The sequence below is a fragment of the Sapajus apella genome, unplaced genomic scaffold (assembly GCF_009761245.1).
Source record: "Sapajus apella isolate SASKATOON/1434 unplaced genomic scaffold, GSC_monkey_1.0 scaffold97, whole genome shotgun sequence".
Lineage (NCBI taxonomy): Eukaryota > Metazoa > Chordata > Mammalia > Primates > Cebidae > Sapajus > Sapajus apella.
In genome coordinates this window covers 1,964,925-1,985,181 of record NW_022437037.1, presented here as the reverse complement: position 1 = coordinate 1,985,181, position 20,257 = coordinate 1,964,925, and the positions used below count along the sequence as shown (strand labels likewise).

General features: G+C 42.8%; 1 protein-coding gene across 2 annotated transcripts in view; it reads right to left on the bottom strand.

Moving 5' to 3' along the window:
- GARNL3 (GTPase activating Rap/RanGAP domain like 3) overlaps nt 1-20,257 on the bottom strand; it is a 178,357-nt gene that overhangs the window by 137,243 nt on the left and 20,857 nt on the right. The window lies entirely within an intron of this gene.

The window sequence follows — 20,257 nt, the reverse complement described above, 5'->3', positions numbered from 1 at the left end:
CACGGTCATGCCCTTTGGTTATGAACTGTCTATGACTGCTTTTGCATTACAACAGCAGAGTTGAATTGCTCCAACAGAGACCCATATGGCCCACAAAGCCCAAACTAACTGGCCCTTTAAAGAAACAGTTTGCCAACCCCTGTAGTATAGTCTCCTAAATCCCTACTGGTAAGATTTAGGCCTATCCAGAAACTGATTAGTGTGTCAGTGAAAAAAAATTCTGAGACTATGTCAGAGGATATGTTACTCAGACTTCACAGTCTGAGCTTTGCAAAAATGCAGATTCCCTGGCCCTATTCCAAGAGGTTGTAAGTCAGTTAATCTGTGCTTTTAACAAGCAGCCAGGGGAATCATGATGCAGGTGGTCCACAAACAATGCTTTGAAACATACTGCTTTTCCAGATGACTCAGGAATCCTGGGAAACCTGTTAACCATTCTGTAGCACTCTATAAGGAAGGACAAGGCCTTGATCCAGGTTTCTATCCATGGGAGGAGATGCAATGTAGTTCCTCAGAGCATGCACTTCAGTCACAGATATGGCTTCTCAACCTCTCCAGGCATTAGTTCCCTTGTCTGTACAACACAATGGAAAATATTATCTACTGGCTGGGTGCAGCGGCTCACACCTGTAATCCCAGCACTTTGGGAGGCCGAGGCAGGCGGATCATGTGGTCAAGAGATGGAGAGCATCCTGGCCAACATAGTGAAGCCCTGTCTCTACTAAAATACAAGAATTAGCTAGGGTGGTGGCGCACACCTGCAGTCCAGCTACTCTGGAGGCTGAGGCAGAAGAATTGCTTGAAACTGGGAGGCGGAGGTTGCAGTGGGCCGAGATCGCACCACTGCACTCCAGCCTGGCACCTGGTGACAGAGCAAGACTCTGTCTCAGAAAAAAGAAAATATTATCTACTTAGCAGGGTTATAAAGAATAAACAAGAAAAAGAAGACAAAGTTCTAAGCACAACGTCTGCTGCCCAGGCTAGAGTGCAGTGGTGTAATCATAGCTCACTGCAGGCTTGAACTCCTGGGTTCAAGTGATCCTTCTACCTTAGCCTCTTGAGGAGATGGGACCACAGGCATGAGTCACCATGCCTGGATAATTTTTTAAATTTTTCTTTTGTAGAGATGTGGGTCTCACAATGTTTCCAGGGTTGGTCTTGAACTCTGGCCTCAAGTGATCCTCCCACCTCAGTTTCACAAAGTGCTGGGATTACAGTTATGAGTCACCACATCCAGCCAGCATTTATTATTAATATGAATTCCTCTCAAGTTTTTAGGAAGGAACCTGGAAAGGTGGCATAAATGATTACTAGATTTTAAAATAATTTTAAATAAAATGATTTGCCTCTTATCCCAGGTAGCAGTAAAGGAGAACCAGGGCCAAGCAGCAGGCTTCCCAGGGCAGGGATGAGGGCGGTATCATGCTTCAGCACTACATCTCCTCCCTAAAAGCACTGGCCTAGCAGTTTGACATCACCTAGAAAATACCCGGGACCCACTGTTGCCATGACAGGGGGAAGAGACTTTGAAACCTGGCTAGAGGAAGTCACCTGAACAAGGCAAGTACCAAAAGGAGCCTCAAGTTTCCCACAGGCAACATGGTCCAGGCTCTAAATATAAACCCTTCTGCTTTGGTAAATTAATGTGTGAGGATGCTGGATCACACCTGGCTGGCATGAACAGAGCTGAGGACCTCCATGTTAAATCTCTAAATATGGCCAGGGATGAGAGCAAAGATTTCTAACTCCATGTAGAAGTCAGACAGATTGCCATGATGTAAGTCACATTCCCAGAAAGCAGGACAACCTCCTCCAAAGAGTCAAGAGTTGTTGAAACTGATAAGGAAAGAAAAGGGAGTCAGGCAGGGGAAGCCAAACTCAGTGATCTAGCTGGTCACTCAACTGACACTGAGATTAGTGCTGACCTCACAACAGATCCCACAAGGCTAGGCCTCAGCAGTGTCCAGGCCCGGTGGATGATTAAGGCCAACAGCAACAAGGGAGACTCTTCCTAGATCAGTAGAGAATTTATGAGAAGTAACAGGCAGTTGTTTAGAAGCTATCAACAGTCAGGAGCTCTAGGACAAGGCCTCAGCCCCTGCCCCATGATAGATAGACAGGAAGAGACAGATGGAAGGAATTCCCCTTATTGAGGGACAGAGAAGCTAAATAATGTGCCAGACTGTAGGTTTAGGCTTGTAGGGAGCCCAGGGCCTCCTAACAACAGGTGCTAGAATAGCTTCTTGCACAGAAGGGACCAGCTGTTGTCTCACCTCCTGAAGATAAGTCAAGTGCCACAAAAAGCAGGGATGCAATGATATTAATTTCTTTTCTTTTTCTCCCTTTTTTTTTTTTTTTTTTTTTTTTGAGACGGTGTTTCGCTCTTGTTACCCAGGCTGGAGTGCAATGGCACCATCTTGGCTCACTGCAACCTCTGCCTCCTGGGTTCAGGCAATTCTCCTGCCCCAGCCTCCTGAGTAGCTGGGACTACAGGCACGCGCCACCATGCCCAGCTAATTTTTTGTATTTTTAGTAGAGACAGGGTTTCACCATGTTGACCAGGATGGTCTCGATCTTTTGACCTCATGATCCACCTGCCTTGGCCTCCCAAAGTGCTAGAATTACAGGTGTGAGCCACCGTGCCCGGCCTTTTTTTTTTTTTTTTTGAGACAGGGTCTTACTCTGTTGCCCAGGCTGCAGTACAGTGGCAGCATCACAGCTCAATGCAGCCTCCAACTCCAAGGTTCAAGCAATCCTCCCACCTTAGCCTCCCAAGTAGCTGGGACTACAGACACACACCACCACACGATTGTAGAGATGGGGTTTTCATATTTTTTGTAGAAATGGGGTTTTGCCATGCTGTCCAGGCTGGTCTCAAACTCCTGGGCTCAAACAGTCCATCTGCCTCGGCCTCCCAAAATGTTGGGATTACAGGTGTGAGCCACTGCACCTGGCCCACATTAACTTCTAATGATTAAATGGAAAAATTCTGTCCTCTTGAAGGCCTTTGAGACACAGGAAGTAGGAAGTAAGCAGAAAGATTTCCAAATCAAATGAGGCCAAGGAAATCAGGGCACTTTGATTTTTCTAGTTCTCCAGACAGCTCCCTGCTCCCCTGTTGTGTTTCTGGGGGTATGATACCATGTGTTCATTGTACCAAGATTTTAGCAAGATCTATCAACCATAAAGTGATTAGGTCCTGGATCTGAATTTCAGCACCATCACACATGACCTCCGTGACCTCAGACGAGTTACTTATCCTCTCTGAGCCTGTTTCCTCCTTGCAACAGGGGGTTAAAACAAGTATCTGTCTCCATGGGAGGACTGAAAGAGATCATAAGGTGCTTAGCCCGACATATGGCACACAGTAGCCACTAAGTAAATGCTAGTTATTCTAACTGGCATGGATCTTATCTGTCTTGGCCATCACATGCCCTGATCTACCTTATAGAATTCCTGGTTCATAACAGGCCACTTGATAAATATTTGTTGAATAAATTAATCATGAATAAATTATTACCTTTGCTCTCATTTGCTCTACTTGAACACAGGTGGGTTCCTTTCCCTTTCTCGTCTCCCTGCATCCCCCCACCAAATGAGTATATATTCTCAGGCATACTTTCAAGTATGTTTGAAGTTATTTTTTATCATCTTTCAGTCACCTTTCTCATTCTACTTCTCTTTTCTCTAATTCTGGAAAGCATGCCTCCAACAGAATTGGTATGTCCACTAAGTTTCTAATGCAGACATGTGCCCCTGGAAATTTATATGGTTCACTAGCATTAATAAAGTCCTGTGGCAATTCACTGCAAGATTCCTTTCAATAATGATCTTTATCAATGCCTTTACTATTATATCTCTAAAATAAAAAATAGCAACCATATCAAATGCTGGCAAGGAAGTAGAGAAGCTGGACCAATCATCCACTTCAGGTGGGATTATAAAATTTTAAGCTAAGCCTCTTTGGATAACAGTTTGGCAGTTTCTTATAAGTGAAATATGCAGTTACCATGTGACCCAGCAATTGCACTCTTGGGCATTTATCCCAGAAAAATGAAAATTTATGGTCAACGCCCTCACAAAAATATTCAAAGCAGCTTTACTGAGAACAGCCAAAAACTGGAAACCAACTAGATGTCCTTCAAAGGGCAAACAGTCAAACAAACTTAGTACATCCACACCACAGAATATTACTGAGCAATTAAAAGGAACAAATCACTGATGTATGCAAGAACTTGAATGAATCTCCAGGAATGATGCTGAGTGGAAAATGCCAGTCCCAAAAGGTTACAAATTATATGATTCATTCTTAAAATGACCAATTTATAGAGGGAGGATAGAGTAGGGTGCGGTTATATAAGGGAAATAAGAGAGGGTCTTTGGGGCTCTGTTCTGTATCTTGTCTGTGGATACAGGTAGATACAAAAACCTACACATGTAATAATATTGCATGTTAAACAGGGCAAATCTAAGTATCAGTGGATTGTATCAATGTCAATTTCCTGCTTGCAATACAGTACTACAGTTACTATAGTTACATAAGATGCTGCCCCTGGGGGAAATGGTAAAGGGTACATGAGATGTCTTTGTGTTATTTCTTACCACTGCATATGAATCTATAATTATATCAAAATAAAAAGTTCAATTTAAAAAACTGTATCTGAGTCAAACTTTAATAAACAGTTACTGAGTACCTACAAGGTAACAGGCACAGTGCCAGGTGCTGAACCTGAGATATGTGGTCCCTGCTCTCATACAGCTTACAGTGCAGTGGGAAAGAAAGATACAAAGTACACAGGACTTCACAGGAACAAAAATATTGTGCAAGCAAAGCACAATATGTATATAGCAAATCTGGCAAACTGTAAAACAGCCTCTTTTTATCCCCTTCGTCAGTAGCATATGCAGTCTTCGGGTGTGGGTGCCCACAGCAGAAGCCGGGAGGTCTGTCACATTCTTCTCAGCTCAAGACCCATCATCCAGAAACCTGGGAAACATTACCAACTAAGTGGTTCCTGTGAAGTACAATGTTTGCACACCTGCTCCCTCCTTTCTCAACTCTTCAGTGACAGCGACCTTGGCTTCCCTTTTCCTGTAAGGTCAAGACTTTAGGGTTTTCCAGCCCAGAGTATAATTTGGTTTGTGAAACATTACTCCACATGGGATCTATAAAAGCATGACCGAAATGTCTTAAACAGAAACTTAATATAAGGAAAATAATTCCATAGACAACATATGTTGTGGCATACCTCCCTTAACCACCTGCAGATCTAAATCTTTGGGGAAATCCCTCGAAAGTCTGTCTCTGCAGGTTCATAAGGTTTCCTCACAGGGATTCATAAGATCTGTCCCCAGCTGTGCCCAGACTCTGAAGGGATGCCTACTATTTGGAACAGGTATTTCTGCACAGTCCCTAGGCAGCAAGATTCCTAGAGAACATCAAGGTCATTGTGATTTTGCTGCTCAGTGTGTTCTTTTGATATGAGCTGGTGAGAAATGCAATGTCCCAGGACCCACCCCAGACCTATAAAACAGAATCATCATTTTAATGAGATTTCCCTGGGATTCATATGCACATTGAAATCTGAGAAGCCCTGATTCTAGATCTTGGTTCTCAAACCTAGCTATGTATCAGAATCAACTAGAATTTTGTCTCTAATTTGTTTTATTATGAAATATTTCAAGATGCAGAATGAAGGATAATATAATGAACATTACAGATATACTTGAAACCCCTGTGTACCTCTCCCTGACTCCATTTTCATCTCTCCCTCCCCTGAAACAATCACTGACTAAATGGGCTTATACTTCCTGTTTACAATTTTATATTTACACTACGTACTTACTCATTAACAATATACTGCATTGTTTAGCATGTTTTAAAAATTTACACAAATACTATACTACATATATCTTCCTGCAACTAGATCCTCTGGCTGAACAATTTGCTCTTGAGGTTTGTTCTTGGTGATACCTATAGCTCTAACTCACCTACTCTAACTGCTATATGATATCCTGCTGCATCAATATCCTCCATTCTTCTGTTGTTGAGCATTTTGGTTGTTTTCAATGTTTAAACAATGCTGAATGAACATCCTTTTACACACCTCCTTGAATACCAGTGCAATCATATCTCCAGATTACATACCCAGGAGTGGAGCTGCAATGTCATGGTGTATGTATTATTATTTTTTCTACGTAGTGTCAAATTTGCTTTCCAAAGTGAGTATACCAATTTACTCTCTCATGAGCAGCATATGGATTCTGTTTGCCCCACATTCTGGCTAACACTTGGTATTGTCAGACATTAGTTTTTGCCAGTCTGAAGAACATGAAAGGTGTCTCACTGAGGTATGGCTTTAATTTGCACTCCTCTGATAGCGCAAGAGCTTGAACATCTTTTTCTTTGCTTACTGGCCTTTTGGGCTAGCTTTTCCATGGTTTGCCTATTCCAAATCTTTTGCCCTCTCCTTTTTTATATGTTGTTGGTCTTTTTTCAATTAATCGGTAGATTTTTTTTTTTCTTTTTGAGATGGAATCTCATTCTGTTACCCAGGCTGGAGTGCAGTGGTGCAATCTCAGCTCATTGTAACTTCTGCCTCCCAGGTTCAAGTGATTCTCCTGCCTCAGCCTCCCAAGTAGCTGAGATTACAGGCACATGCCACCACACCTGGTTAATTTTTGTATTTTTAGTAGAGACGGGGTTTCACTATGTTGGCTAGGCTGGTTTCAAACTCCTGACCTCAAGTGATCCACCTGCCTAGGCCTCCCAAAGTGCTGGGATTACAGGCATGAGAACTGGTAGATATTATTTGTATATTCTGAATACCAACCCTTTTTTAGTTAACAAATTACAGATGTCTTTTTCCAGATAATTGTTTTTCTTTTTAAATTTTGTTTCTGATATCTTTGATCACGCACAAGTTTTCAAATTCTAATGCAGACATTTTCAATCTTTTCCTTTATGGTCTTTGTTTTTCTGACTTAAGAAATCCTTCACCACCATGATTTTCTAAAGATAGTTTCTGTTGTTCCATGCAAAAGTTTTAAAGTTTGCTTTATAATATTTTTCATCTAAATAAGTAAATGTCCAGTTCCCACCCCAGATCTCCTCAATCAGAATCTTTAGGAATGGAATCCAAGCACCTATATTTTCAACTAAAATATATTTCATAGGTGATTCTGTTACAGTCAGCCTGAGAGATGACAACCAACTCATTTCCCAACCACTAGATGCTAATAAAAGGCATCTTCTCTATGAAATCCCATGAAGTCATCTCATCTCTGTCTCTTTCACTGGATTGGAAGAGACTTCCAGAGACCTCCAGGTCCAGAAACTTAAGGACCTTCTGGTGTCCAATCTTTTATCTGCAATTGTGTATCCTATACCAGATATTTGAAAAATAGCCATTCAGTCTCTGCTTGTACACTCTTGGTGATAAGAAACATCCCTCAACTCAGGTCGTCCCTTCTTCCTGTTAAACAGCTTTTTTCTATATTGAGTTGAAATCCGTCACACCTTTATCTCCACCAGCTGGTCCTACACCTACAACCTTCATTTTTTCTTAACTTCCTCACCATCACTCCCACACTCCCAACAACCTGTCTAGTCTGGCACCACTCCCCGCTCAGCACTCCAGCCACACTGCCTTTCTCCCATTCCCTTCCATTTGCTGAGCTGCCCTTAGCACCTAGAATGCTCCCTCCAAACTCCTCCTTCCTGACTCTCCCTGGCAAACTAGGAATTACAAAGAGGGAATCTGATTAACATCCGCCTTCCCACCTATAATTAAAGCTTCACAATGGTAGGGGAAGTTCCCTGTTGGTTTTTTTCAGTACTGAGCCTAAGCACCTAACATACAATTTGGTACAGATTTAACACTTAGTAGGGTTTTGTTAAATGAAAATGAATGAATGAATGAATGCAAGCAAGCCAGCTAGTCCTTTCGGGTTATATAAAACAAGTTAAAATCACTTGTATAGGAAAGCCCTTCAAATACCTCAAATATCTGAGGAGATATGTCCCCTGGGTTTTTTCCTTCTGTACAGGAGGCTGGGAGTAACAGGGAAGGGTGAGGCCAGCTATATTCAGGAGGTGTCTAAAGAAGGGACAGGGCAAACACATAGACCAGTTCATAATTTTCTGAAGGGTCAAGCCCATGAGATAATCCCTGGGCTCACAATTCCACTAACAGCTGAAGTGAACTGCCTTATTAGCATGTTCATGAAATTTGTTTTTGAGCCAGACATAAAAATACTATAAATGTTGCCTCAGGTTCATCTAAAAAAATTCATTTCAGGAGTTAATACAATGCCACTAATATAAGTGAACAAAGAAAATACTGTGGGACCAATCACAATGAATAAATTGTGACATGGCTCACTAACTGTCAGTTCACTATGACATTTTCCATGTCTAGAGATTGGTGTTTCTCAATACATAGTTAATGCAACGAAGTGGGACTGACTGACACTATAACATTAAAAAAGCAAACGGCTACAACTGTCAAAATTCATCTCACTGTGTATTTAAGACATTTGCATTTTATGGAATGTAAATTATAGCTTAACAAAAAATTCCAAAACAAAGATCACATATAGAAAATACAGAACGCTGAACTTAAATCTAAATAAAAATCTACATGTGCAGAGAAATTATATGTGCATAAATATTGCCTGGTATCTACTTAGCCCTGTCTGACTTACCACTAACTCACTGCCTGATCTTAGGCAATAAACATCACCTTCAAGGACCTCAGTTCCTACAACTGTATAATGGGGTTTGATGGTTTGATTAATGAATTAACTCAACAAATATTGATCATCATGGTACCTTCCCACTGGATTTAATGAAAAAAGACATATGAAGCACTTATTGTAGTGTCCAGCTTGAACACAATAAATATTTGAATAAACACGCTGTGCATCCATGCTTCTCATCAACAATAGAGAAGAAAACAAGGTCTCTGTAGATGCTAGGGGCTAGCTAGAATTTGCTGCAGTCTGAGATTTTGTTGCTTTAGGAACATAACCATCAGGGAGGAAAAACTTTTCCTCTACACTCTTAGTTCTTTCCCTGAGGCCAGCAAATTTAACTGGAAAAAGACAGATCGACAGGAGAAAAAACATACAGTTTTTTGTTTGATTTTACATGCTGGGGGGTTCCACAGAAAATAAATAAAAATCCAAAAAGGCACTTAGACTGAGGGGCTTATATACTATTTTGACAAAGGGTGATAAATGATAAACTGTGGAGGAATGACTAGACAAAGGAAAAGAAGTTTTGAGTTTCTAGGGCTGGTAACTTGTGGGAAGGTATATATGGGGGAAACTAATGGTAATTAAAGGTTATTTAGTAGGGTTTGTCTCATCTCCGTCTTCATCTCTGGTGATAAATGTTGTTCTCCTCTTGATCCAGGCAGGGGAGGGGACATCGTCAGAAGGAGAAATTTATGCCCTGCTTTTAGGCAGACAGAAAAAGGGCAGAGTTCTTCCTGTGTCTGCTTTTTTTCAACTGCCTTCAGCTCAAAATAATCATTTTGCTAAAGTGTTGTATTTTGGGGTGGCATATTCTGATCCCTTTCATTGCCAATACCAATATGTGAGACATTCTCAGTCTCAAACATAAAAATAAATGCTTGTGAAACTGACATGAATTTTGCCTTAAGAGATCAGGAGGTGCAGAGCTACTTTTCAAATGGTGTCTGTATTGTATTCCAAGTATCTGGACCAATTTAGATCCACTCCACGCTCAGTTTTTCTTCAGGCACATTCAGACCACATAGTGGAAGAAAAGCAGCTTACTCTGTGCTTTTAAGGTCGAACTATATTTTTGAAAGGTTTTCTAAAATGTTTACTTCACTAAGCTGCTCTGATTCTGATATAGTCTCCTGAAAAAATAAAACTATGAAATCAATGATGATTGAGAGTGATGAGGGAATGGAGGATGTTCTTTAAAGAAAGCAAAATAATAGATAAACCAAACTTACGGAAATACAGGAAGCAAAAGTATTTGAACTAAGAAGACTTATTACTATAGGAGATGACAAGAAAACAACCAGCCTGTTTCTAAGGCCAAAATTAGATTTATAAAAACGAGTATTGGCTAAGGTGAATTTAGGGCAGGGCAGCCCAAACAATTGCCTTTTGCCTCTTAAAAGCACTGATTAAAAATAGTAATACTATCTAATCCCTATTTATAGTGTGCCCTTACAGTGTGCTGTACTGTACTTTGAGATGAGGTTAGCACCAAAAATGGGTTGCTGGTCCTTGAGGAATCTGAAAGTTGAAAGAACTGAAGACCGGAATAGTCAAAGGAATAGAATTCTTAGTAATGGCATAACCTCCTTGAGGAAAAATGATTACTTTTAGCAGTTATTTCTGCAGGGGATGTTGAGCTCAACAGTGAGCAGGGCATCCAGAAAAGGGCTAGGATGTCCTGGCAGGGAGCAAGATCATCCTCCTCCCTGTTCTTAGGGCACAAGGAGCAGCAACAAACAAGTCCTGTTCTGTGCTTGCAGTCTATGAGCAGCATCCTTAACTCTTGTGTCACCTTGAATGGTGAAGATCCACATCCCTCTGCCTTCAATTCAGGCCACCTCCCTCCCTGAAAATCTCAGGTGCCTGAGTCTTCACATATTAGCTCTGTTCTAATGACTCTCCAAACCAAACCTCCAGCTCAAATCTTTCTCCCCAACTGTAAACTCAGACTTCAAAATACTGGACATGGTTCCATGTATACCCCAGCGACCCCCAAAACATCATATGCCCCTAATCAGACTTACTGCCACTCTTGCATTCCTGTCTCTGTTAGCAGAGGGGCTGCCCTCTTGAGAGTGGCTCAAGTTACCAAGTTCAGAGTCATCTCCTACATCTTCTCTTGTATCCCACAACTAATCAGTTACCAGGTCCTGCTACAGCTCCCACCACTATGTTGCTTTTGAAACATATATGACTGTATTTATGTACTTGTATTTCATTAAAGAGATAGCACATTCAGTTGGTTCAAAACTCAGAGTATACAAAGCTGTACGGGAAAAAGAGTCCCCATCTTCTGCCCATCTTCCTGTACAGGAAAAGTTCTCCCCATCCTCATCTTCTCCCCACAAGCAACCTTTATTGTTTCTTGTGTAACTCCCAGAGCTACTGTATGTATTTAAAAGAAAAAGAAATACATCTTCCCCTTTTCCCTTTTTTTACACAAATGGTAGCATACTACACACAATCCTAATCCTTGTTCTTTTCATTTAATGGATCTCAGGGATCCTTCCAAATCAGTAACAAAAAAGCTCTTGTATTTTTTCTTTTTTTTATGGAATTTCATTCTTGTTGCCCAGGCTGGAGCCCAATGGTGCGATGTCGGCTTGCTGCAACTTCTGCCTCCCGGATTCAAGCAATTCTCCTGACTCAGCCTCCCGAGTTGCTGGGATTATAGGTATGTGCCACCAAGTCTGGCTAATTTTTCGTATTTTTAGTAGAGACGAGGTTTCACCATGTTGGCCAGGCTGGTCATGAACTGCTGACCTCAGGTAATCCACCTGCCTCAGCCTCCCAAAGTACTGGTGTTACAGGCGTGAGCCACCGCACCTGGCCTCTTGTATTCTTTCTTATATCCAGTAGACGTACCATATTTTACTTAACCAAGCCCCTAGTTAAATGGTTTTCAATCTTCTATATTACTGAAGTTAAATGGTTTTCAATCTTTTCTATTACAAATGATGCTGCAATGCATAATTTTTTTTTTTAAGACAAGTTCTCACTCTGTCACCCAGGCTGAAGTGCAGTGGCATGATCAGGGCTCACTGCAGCCTCAAATTCCTGGGCTCAGGTGATCCTCCCACCTCAGCCTTCCAGGCAGCTGAGACCACAGGAACACACCACCATGCATTTTTTTCTACCAAAAATGCAGAAAAATTAGCTGGGGTTTCATTATGTTGCCCAGGCTGGTCTTGAACTCCTGGGCTCAAGTGATCTACCCAACTTAGCCTCCCAAAGTGCTGCAATTACAGGTGTGAGCCACTGCACTTGGTCTATAATCTTGTATATGTCATTTTGCACATGAGAATATTTGTGAAATTCCACCCTGTCATAATTTATTGACCCTTCTCCCCTTTCCAGTTTTACTTTCTTTACTTTAGCTCAGACCTTCACTGCTACAGATGCCTTCTAACTGGCATCTCTACTCTAGTACTTTTAACTTACATATAATAAATAGTAAGCATTTTCTATATGCCAGGTACTCTATTAAGACAGGGAAGAAAAAGGGAATAAAAAAGAAAACCCAGCCCAGGCCACAAATCCTCGCGTACCTCACAGATGTTGGAGCTTTGGGAACTTATTAATAAATCAACCCTTTCTTGTCTTTTTAGAATTAGTTTGGAATTAGTGACAGGAGTCAGGCAAATGAAAAAAAATACTGGCTGGGTGTGGTGGCTCATTCCTGCAATCTGAGCACTTTAGGAGGCTGAGGCAGGCAGATTGCTTTGAGTTCAGGAGTTCAAGACCAGCCTGGGCAACATGGCAAAACCATGTCTCTACCAAAAATACAAAAAAAATAACTGGGCATGGTGGTGAGTGCCTGTGGTCTTAGCTACTCAGGAGGCTGAGGTGGGAGGATCACTTGAGCCCAGGAAGTGTAGGTGACAATGAACCAAGATCACCACTGCACGGTAGCCTATATAATGAAGTGACACCCTGTCTCAAAAAAGAGAGAGGAAAGATAAAAGAGAGAGAGAGAGAGAGAGGGAGGGAAAGGAAAGAAAGAAAGAGAGAGGGAGGGAGGGAGGAAAGGAAGGAAAGGAAAGGAAAGGAAAGGAAAGGAAAGGAAAGGAAAGGAAAGGAAAGGAAAGGAAAGGAAAGGAAAGGAAAGGAAGAGAGATATTGAGAGAGAGAGAGAGAGAAAGAGAGAGAGAGAGAGAGAGATTTCCTTGCTGTCAGTGTTTCATTGGCAAACAAAGCTGAGTCCAAAAGCCAAATGGGCTTCCTACAATTTCCCACAAGTTTAGACCTTGGGTCAATCCTTTTACGATGGGAGAGTTTGATCTGCAGAGAGGCAGAAACCTGCCAGGATGGCTGCAAGGGAAATAGTTTCAGGACTGTCAAGCTCCAACAGGGGGATGGAAACAGATGGGTCCCCACGCCTACCTCTAGACGACTTGGGTGTGTTTTCCCACATAGAAACAGGAGGCGAGATAACACATAAGCTCTGTGGGCAACCAGATCCCAAAAGGGAGAGAAGAAAGGGGGTAGGGGACAAGTCGGCCGCCCATCCAACCTCTCTCCTCCATGGAAGTAAAGCAGAAATTTCTTATGGAAACACAAGGGCAGGGGAATAGAATTTCTCCTAACAGTAAACTAAAAGCTTACTTTCTGGTACTTGTTTTAAAATATAGTAGCTCTTCACTTAGGAGCAAACTAGGTCTTTTAAAGCTTTTGAAAGCTATTAAAAAAAAAGTCTAAGTACAGACTTTGCATGTGTTCACTTATTTGTGGAACTAAACATTAAAATAATTGAACTCATGGAGATAGAGAGTAAGAGGAGGGCTACCAGAAGCTGGGAAGGGTAGTAGGGAACAGTGGGGAGTGGGAAGGGTTAATTAATGAGTACAAAAAAAAAAAAAACCCAGAAAAAATGAGTAAAACCTTGTATTTGCTAGCACAACAAAGTGAGTATAGTAAAAAATAATTTAATTGTATATTTTAAAATAACTAAAAGAGTATAATTGGGCTATTTGCAACACAAAGAATAAATGCTTAAGGTGATGGATACCCCAATTACCCTGATGTGATTATAACACATTGTCTAACTGTATCAAAATGTCTCATGTAACCCATAAATATATACACCTATTATGTACCCATGAAAACTAAAATAAATAAATAAAAAATAAAAAGTTTAAAAAGATCTAAATAACAAAATTGCCTAATATTTGTCTAACGCATTGGTGACAAACTCAAATACATGGCAACTTTCCTCAAAAGATCAAAAAATAAACTATTGGGCCGGGCACAGTGGCTCATGCCTGTAATCCCAGCACTTTGGGAGGCCAAGGCAGGTGGATCACTTGAGGTCAGGAGTTCAAGACCAGCCTGGCCATCATGGTGACACCCCGTTTCTACTAAAAATACAAAAAGAAGCCAGGTGTGGTGGCAGGTACCTGTAATCCCAGCTACTCGGGAGGCTGAGGCAGAATTGCTTGAACTTGGGAGGCGCAGGTTGCAGTGAGCCAAGATGGCGCACTCCAGCCTGGGTGACAGAGCAAGACTCTGTTTCAAAAAAAAAGAGAGGGAGGAGCCGGGCGCGGTGGCTCACGCCTGTAATCCCAGCACTTTGGGAGGCCGAGGTGGGTGGATCATGAGGTCAAGAGATCGAGACCATCCTGGTCAACATGGTGAGGACCGTCTCTACTAAAAATACAAAACATTAGCTGGGTATGGTGGCATGTGCCTGTAATCCCAGCTACTGCGGAGGCTGAGGCAGAAGAATTGCCTGAAACCAGGAGGCGGAGGTTGCAGTGAGCCGGGATTGCACTATTGCACTCCAGCCTGGGTAACAAGAGCGAAACTCCATCTCAAAAAAAAAAAAAAAAAAAAGAGAGACAGGGTGGTAACTATTGCTAATTCAGCTGACTGGGGAAAATTAAGTCTGAATTATAGGCTGTTAACAAATCTAACTTTGTGGAACCAAGGAATGTCACATAAGAATGTGTGCATTTCGTGATCTTTTATTTTTCAGTTTAAAAAATACAAGACGTGAAGCTCTTTTTGTAATACATACCATAAAAAAACTACAATAAACAATGAAGTAAAATTAAAAAAACAGAAATCTAACTTCACTGCAGTATGTCCTAATTGATTATACAAAACACCGAGTAAAAAATAAATTAGCACATAATTCAGAGGGGATTAAAAACTTTTTCCTCCTGGTTGATATCCTTTTAAGACAGAATGGCCCTAATAGCCATCTTTCTAATAGGCTTCCTTAGCTTTCTCCTAATGTATTGAGTTACAGTACCCCATGATATGGTCTGGCTGTGTCCCCACCCAAAACTCATCTTGAATTGTAGCTCCCATAATTCCCACATGTCATGGGAGGGACCCAGTGGGAGGTAATTGAATCATGGGGGCAGGTCTTTCCTGTACTGTCTTGTGATAGTGAATAAGTCTCATGAAATCTAATAGTTTTTTGTTTTTGAGACGGAGTTTCACTCTTGTTGTCCAGACTGGAGTGCAGTGGCGTGATCTCGGCTCACTGCAACATCTGCCTCCATGGTTCAAGCGATTCTCCTGCCTCAGTCTCCTGACTAGCTGGGATTACAGGTGTGCATCACCATGCCCAGCTAATTTTTTGTATTTTTAGTAGAGACAGGGTTTCATCATGTTGGCCAGACTGGTCTCAAACTCCTTACCTCAGGTAATCCACCCACCTCGGCCTCCCAAAGTGCAGGGATTACAGGCATGAGCCACCATGCCCAGCTGACTGATGGTTTTATAAAGGGGAGTTCCCCTACACAAGCTCTCTTGCCTGCCACCATGTAAGATATGCCTTTGCTTCTCCTTTGCCTTCTGCCATGATTATGAGGCCTTCTCAGCTATGTGGAGCTGTGAGTCCATTAAACCTTTCCTTTATAAATTACCCAGTCTTGAGTATGTCTTTATAGCGGCATGGGAACAGACTAATACATCCCATGAAGAAATTTAATCTCATTTAAGGTCAGTACTAGCCCTGAAACAAGGGTATAAATTAGAAAAAGTGAGGAATGCATCAGAAAGTCTTGCTATCTGCCTTCTACCCTCCCATCCCATATGACACTGTTTTTCAAAGGTGCTCCATGGCTTCTCAATCACCAAATTCAACTGTCAGCTTTTAGTCTTTATCTTCAAACTTTCTGTTGAATTTGTCACCTTAAACCAGGTTCCTGAGTCCCACCACTATGGCTTCTAATAGGTTCCTTGATCTACATTTTTGAAAAACTTCCTGAGTTACTTTTGTGATCAGCCAAAGACCTTTTTCTTGAAACTCCTCCACTGGCTTTCATGACCCAGTTGAATCCTGGTCTCCCTGACAACTCCTTTCTCTTCCAGGGCTACTCTGTTCACCTGGGCAAGCAAGAACTATCTCCTCTTCCCTTGACAGACACTCCCCCCACAGAACCAGGAATGGATATGTGGCCCAGGCTAGGCAACTACAGTCTTTCCCCAGAGTTTTTTAAACTGATGAGATTTTTCCTTCCAGGCTGCAAAGTTGTCAGAATACACATATTACCTGAGCTCACATGACCTGCTGCATGAAGAAAATCCATGGAAGAGAAGGAGACAGGGAGGCCAGCAGGCATCAAGAAGCATGGGGAAAGAGAGAATGGGAGGTGAAAAACAGGAGACAACCATCTGACTTGACAGCATTTGAGGCCTTGGATGTAATCAGCCCTGAAGCCAGATCTATCCCTTTTCTTAGTTTGGTTCCATGCACCCATACACTCTCTTTTTGGCCTAAGCTAATTTGAGTTGAGTTTTTGACATTTACAACCAACAAGCCCCTCACTAGTCTATCTCGTAACTGGGCTTTTCAATGTACACAATGGTGAAACTAATTTTCTAAAGCAGACATCAAACCACCACTTGCCTGTCTCGAAAGCCATTCAGCATCTCCCAATGACTCCAGGATTCAGTACAACATCTTGCACAATACGTCCCCCAATTCTTCACAATATGTCACTACTTCACCACACAAGAGGCAAACTAGGACATCTGTTATTCCTCAAAAATGCGCTGAACAAGTGTCCCTGCTTTGTGCCTTTGCCATGCCAATCTCACCATCTAGAATCCTCTCCTCCCCAGTCTCTGCCTATTAAAATTGACGCAAAAATAAAGGTCTACTCCTTTCTCAAGGTCCATTTCATCTTCTTCTCTCCAAGAAGACTTTCCTAAGTACCTCCTGTCCCCTAGAATGTTACTGTGCCCTTCTTCGGCCCTGACAGCAAATTTTTTTTTTTTTTGAGACAGAGTCTCACTCTGTTGCCTGGGCTGGAATGCTGTGATGCAATCTCAGCTCACTGCAACCTCCACCTCCTGGGCTAAAGTGATTCTCCTGCCTCAGCCTCCCCAAGTAGCTGGGTTTTGCCTCGTTGGCCAGGTTGGTCTCAAACACCTGAGCTCAGGTGATCACCCACTTTGGCCTCTCAAATTGCTGGGATTACAGGCATGAGCTACCGTGCCTGGCTCCTGACAGCATTTTCTACATAACCTTTGTTTTATTCCATCTTAGATTTTGTGCTGTCTCATCTCAATGCTCACTTATTAATGACAATACCACTACTCAGCTGCCTGAGTCAAAACTCTGAGCCTCCCTTCCTCACCCCACAATCCATACAGTTACCAGGTCGGACTCTAATCTTTCTCAAAATACTTCCAAATCAATCCCATCATTCCTGTCGCTCATCAGAACTCTTAACATCTACCTTCATATCTTTTGCTATGATAGGTCTCCATGCCACCTGCCTCATCCTACTGAAATCCAGTTGCCAACTGACGCCAATTATCTTTCCAACTTTCAAATCTGAGCATGCCATGCCCCTGTCTAGAGAATCAAGACCAATGGATCCCACTCTGCAACAGCTTGACCTCTGTCTCCCTTTGCAGGCTTATTGCCCACCACTCCCTAAGAAGCACCAACTGTTCATGGCTCCCTTAACACCCCCAGTGCTTTAATACTGCTTCTCTTTATACACATGATCTAGGAAGGCCTCCCTGCCACCTCTGCCTGGTAGAGTTCCCATCTTTCATCTTTCATTCTTCTTCTTCTTCTACTGAGTAATCTTGGACTGTTGTGGGTAACAGCACTTCTGTAAGCCCCCACTTGATGTGGAAGGAGATACCTTTTTTGCGTCCCCAGTGCCTGGCACAAGGCCTAGCACAGCATAAAGATGCCAGTAAATTGTTTACCAGAACACTTTTCTGGCAGACAGTAGGTTTTTGTGGTGCCGTGATATCTAGGATAAGACCCAACTTGGTGCTTGTTCAACTTCATTGGTGTTCAGCACTGGCCTGTTGTTATATACTTCACTTGACAGCACCAAGAAACCCTGTGGATGCTGCCATCCCATAAATATTTTTCTCCTGATTGCACACCTGAGCATGCTGAGGTTAAGAGATGGGCACTGGAATAGACAAACCCAAGTCCAATCCCTGTTCTATCACTTACAAGCTGTGTGTCCCAGAAAAGGCTGGGCCTCTGTACCCTTACCTGTAAAATGGAGATAACAGCAGCTATCTCAGGGTTTTGTGAATAAATGAGAAGATACATTTAGGATGCTTTGGCAAGTGCCTGGTATACAGGTGATCGATAAATATTTGCTCAATGAATGAGCTAATAAATAGGCGGTCCGCAGAATGGTAGCGGTTCTTAAAGATACATCTTCCCAGAGAACCCAATCTCTGGCTGCCTTGGAATGCGGTTTCAAGTCTGGCCCCTTAGTCTGGGGTCCAGAGCAAGGCCTGACCACACCCATTCCTACGTGCAGCTGGGTGAGATCGGCGGGTGAGGCCCCCGAAGTCCAGAATCTGCCGATGGGCTCCTTCCTAAGGACGGAAGCGTGCACACTACCTGGTCCTACCCAGCAGCAGCTGCCGTCCCGCAGCCCCTCCCACCCCATGCGCCCTGCGGCTTTGTAGTGCCTCCGGCCGCCAATCACCAGGGCTCAGTCCCACCCCTAACCGGATTCACCAACAGAGCCCAAAAGGCGGCCCCTCGGGGTGCTTCTGCTGTGCTCATAGGCTCTCCAGTAGTCCTGCTCGCCCTTGTTACACATCATCCGCTCAGGGCACAGTGGGGCTTGTAGTCTGGAAAGGAGGCACCGCGGCGACTTTAACCCTTGCCAGGAGCTCCAGCGCTAAGGGTCCTCGGATTACTTCTAAACTCCCTGGACACAAATTCCTTCTCTAATTAGTGATGAAGAGGGCAGACCAGCCACCCACTTGCCCCACTTTTGGAGCTGAAGCCCTGGGTTCCCTCCCCTCCTCTGCAGTGCGCTGGAGCCACCTAGGAACTGCGAGACCACCCAGGTCCATCTTGCTTAGATAATTCAGTATTGCCTGAAATCTGAAATTTCCTTTTCAGATCAAGCAGACATTCAATTATCTTATTCACTTGAGAGGCAGTTTCTGGAAGGTGCAGAAGCTGTGAAAACAACAGTGACTCCTGGCTTTGCTAGTTTCTCTTAAGAAGCCACTGCAGAACTGACCATCACGATTTTATCTAAATGATGTGACCCATTTACATTCCAAACTGTATCACTTCTTCAATGCATAAAAGCTGTCAATGGCTCCCATTGCCTAAGATGTAAAGTTTAGGCTCCTTAGCTAGGCACATAAGGTGCTTCATAATTATTTTTTATTTACTTATTTGTGGTTACATTTCTTAAAAGCAGCGTTTCTCAACATCTACCACATGCGAGAATCACCTGGGGAGCTTTGTAAAAATATGCGCTCTTGTGTCCCACCCTAGACCTCAGAATTTTAGAGGGTGTCAGATATAATGGATTCCTCTTCAAAGTCTAACTTCCTTGTTCTTTGTTCTCAATCGACTTCCTTATACCTTCTCACTTCTAGCTACCCGTTCTGTAAGCAACCCTCCCTCCAGTCCATGTTTAAAATAGCCAACTGAGTTCGCTTAGGTTGTGTGGTCTACCTCCAGCCAATGGGGACAGGACAGAGAAGCAGGGACTGTGTTAGGGATAAAAACCTCTTCCCTCCTTCATTCGGTGTGCTCTCCCAGCGATGAGAGGGTGAGCAGCACCCTTCTGCAGAAGTAAATTTGACTTGCTGAGAAATCCTTTTAATTGAGTATTCGTTTTCTTTGCGACTCTGAGCTCTTGTTTCTAACAGAGGGACAGGGCAGACTTTTATGTTTTTAAAGCTACCCTGGGTGATCTTCACGTGCAATCCAGTTTAAGAACTGTCGGTTAATGCCTATCAACACATCCTCATGCATGTGAGCCTTTGCTTTGTATCATCCTCCGATTTAAAGGGGACTTCTTCTCTCTCTGTTGCCTGATCAATGCTCATGCTACAAGGCTGAGCTCAACTGTTATCCCTTCTCTTCCCTGTCCTCCAGCAGGTGATGGTTTCCTTTAGCATGTTATTCATGCTGCTTCTCCAGCATCATTGGCATGACCTGGTGACTTGTCTGTCTCCCTGGATAAGCAGGGAGTTCCTTAAGGGCAGACAAAGTGTCCTCCTTCACCCACTTCAGATCTACTGC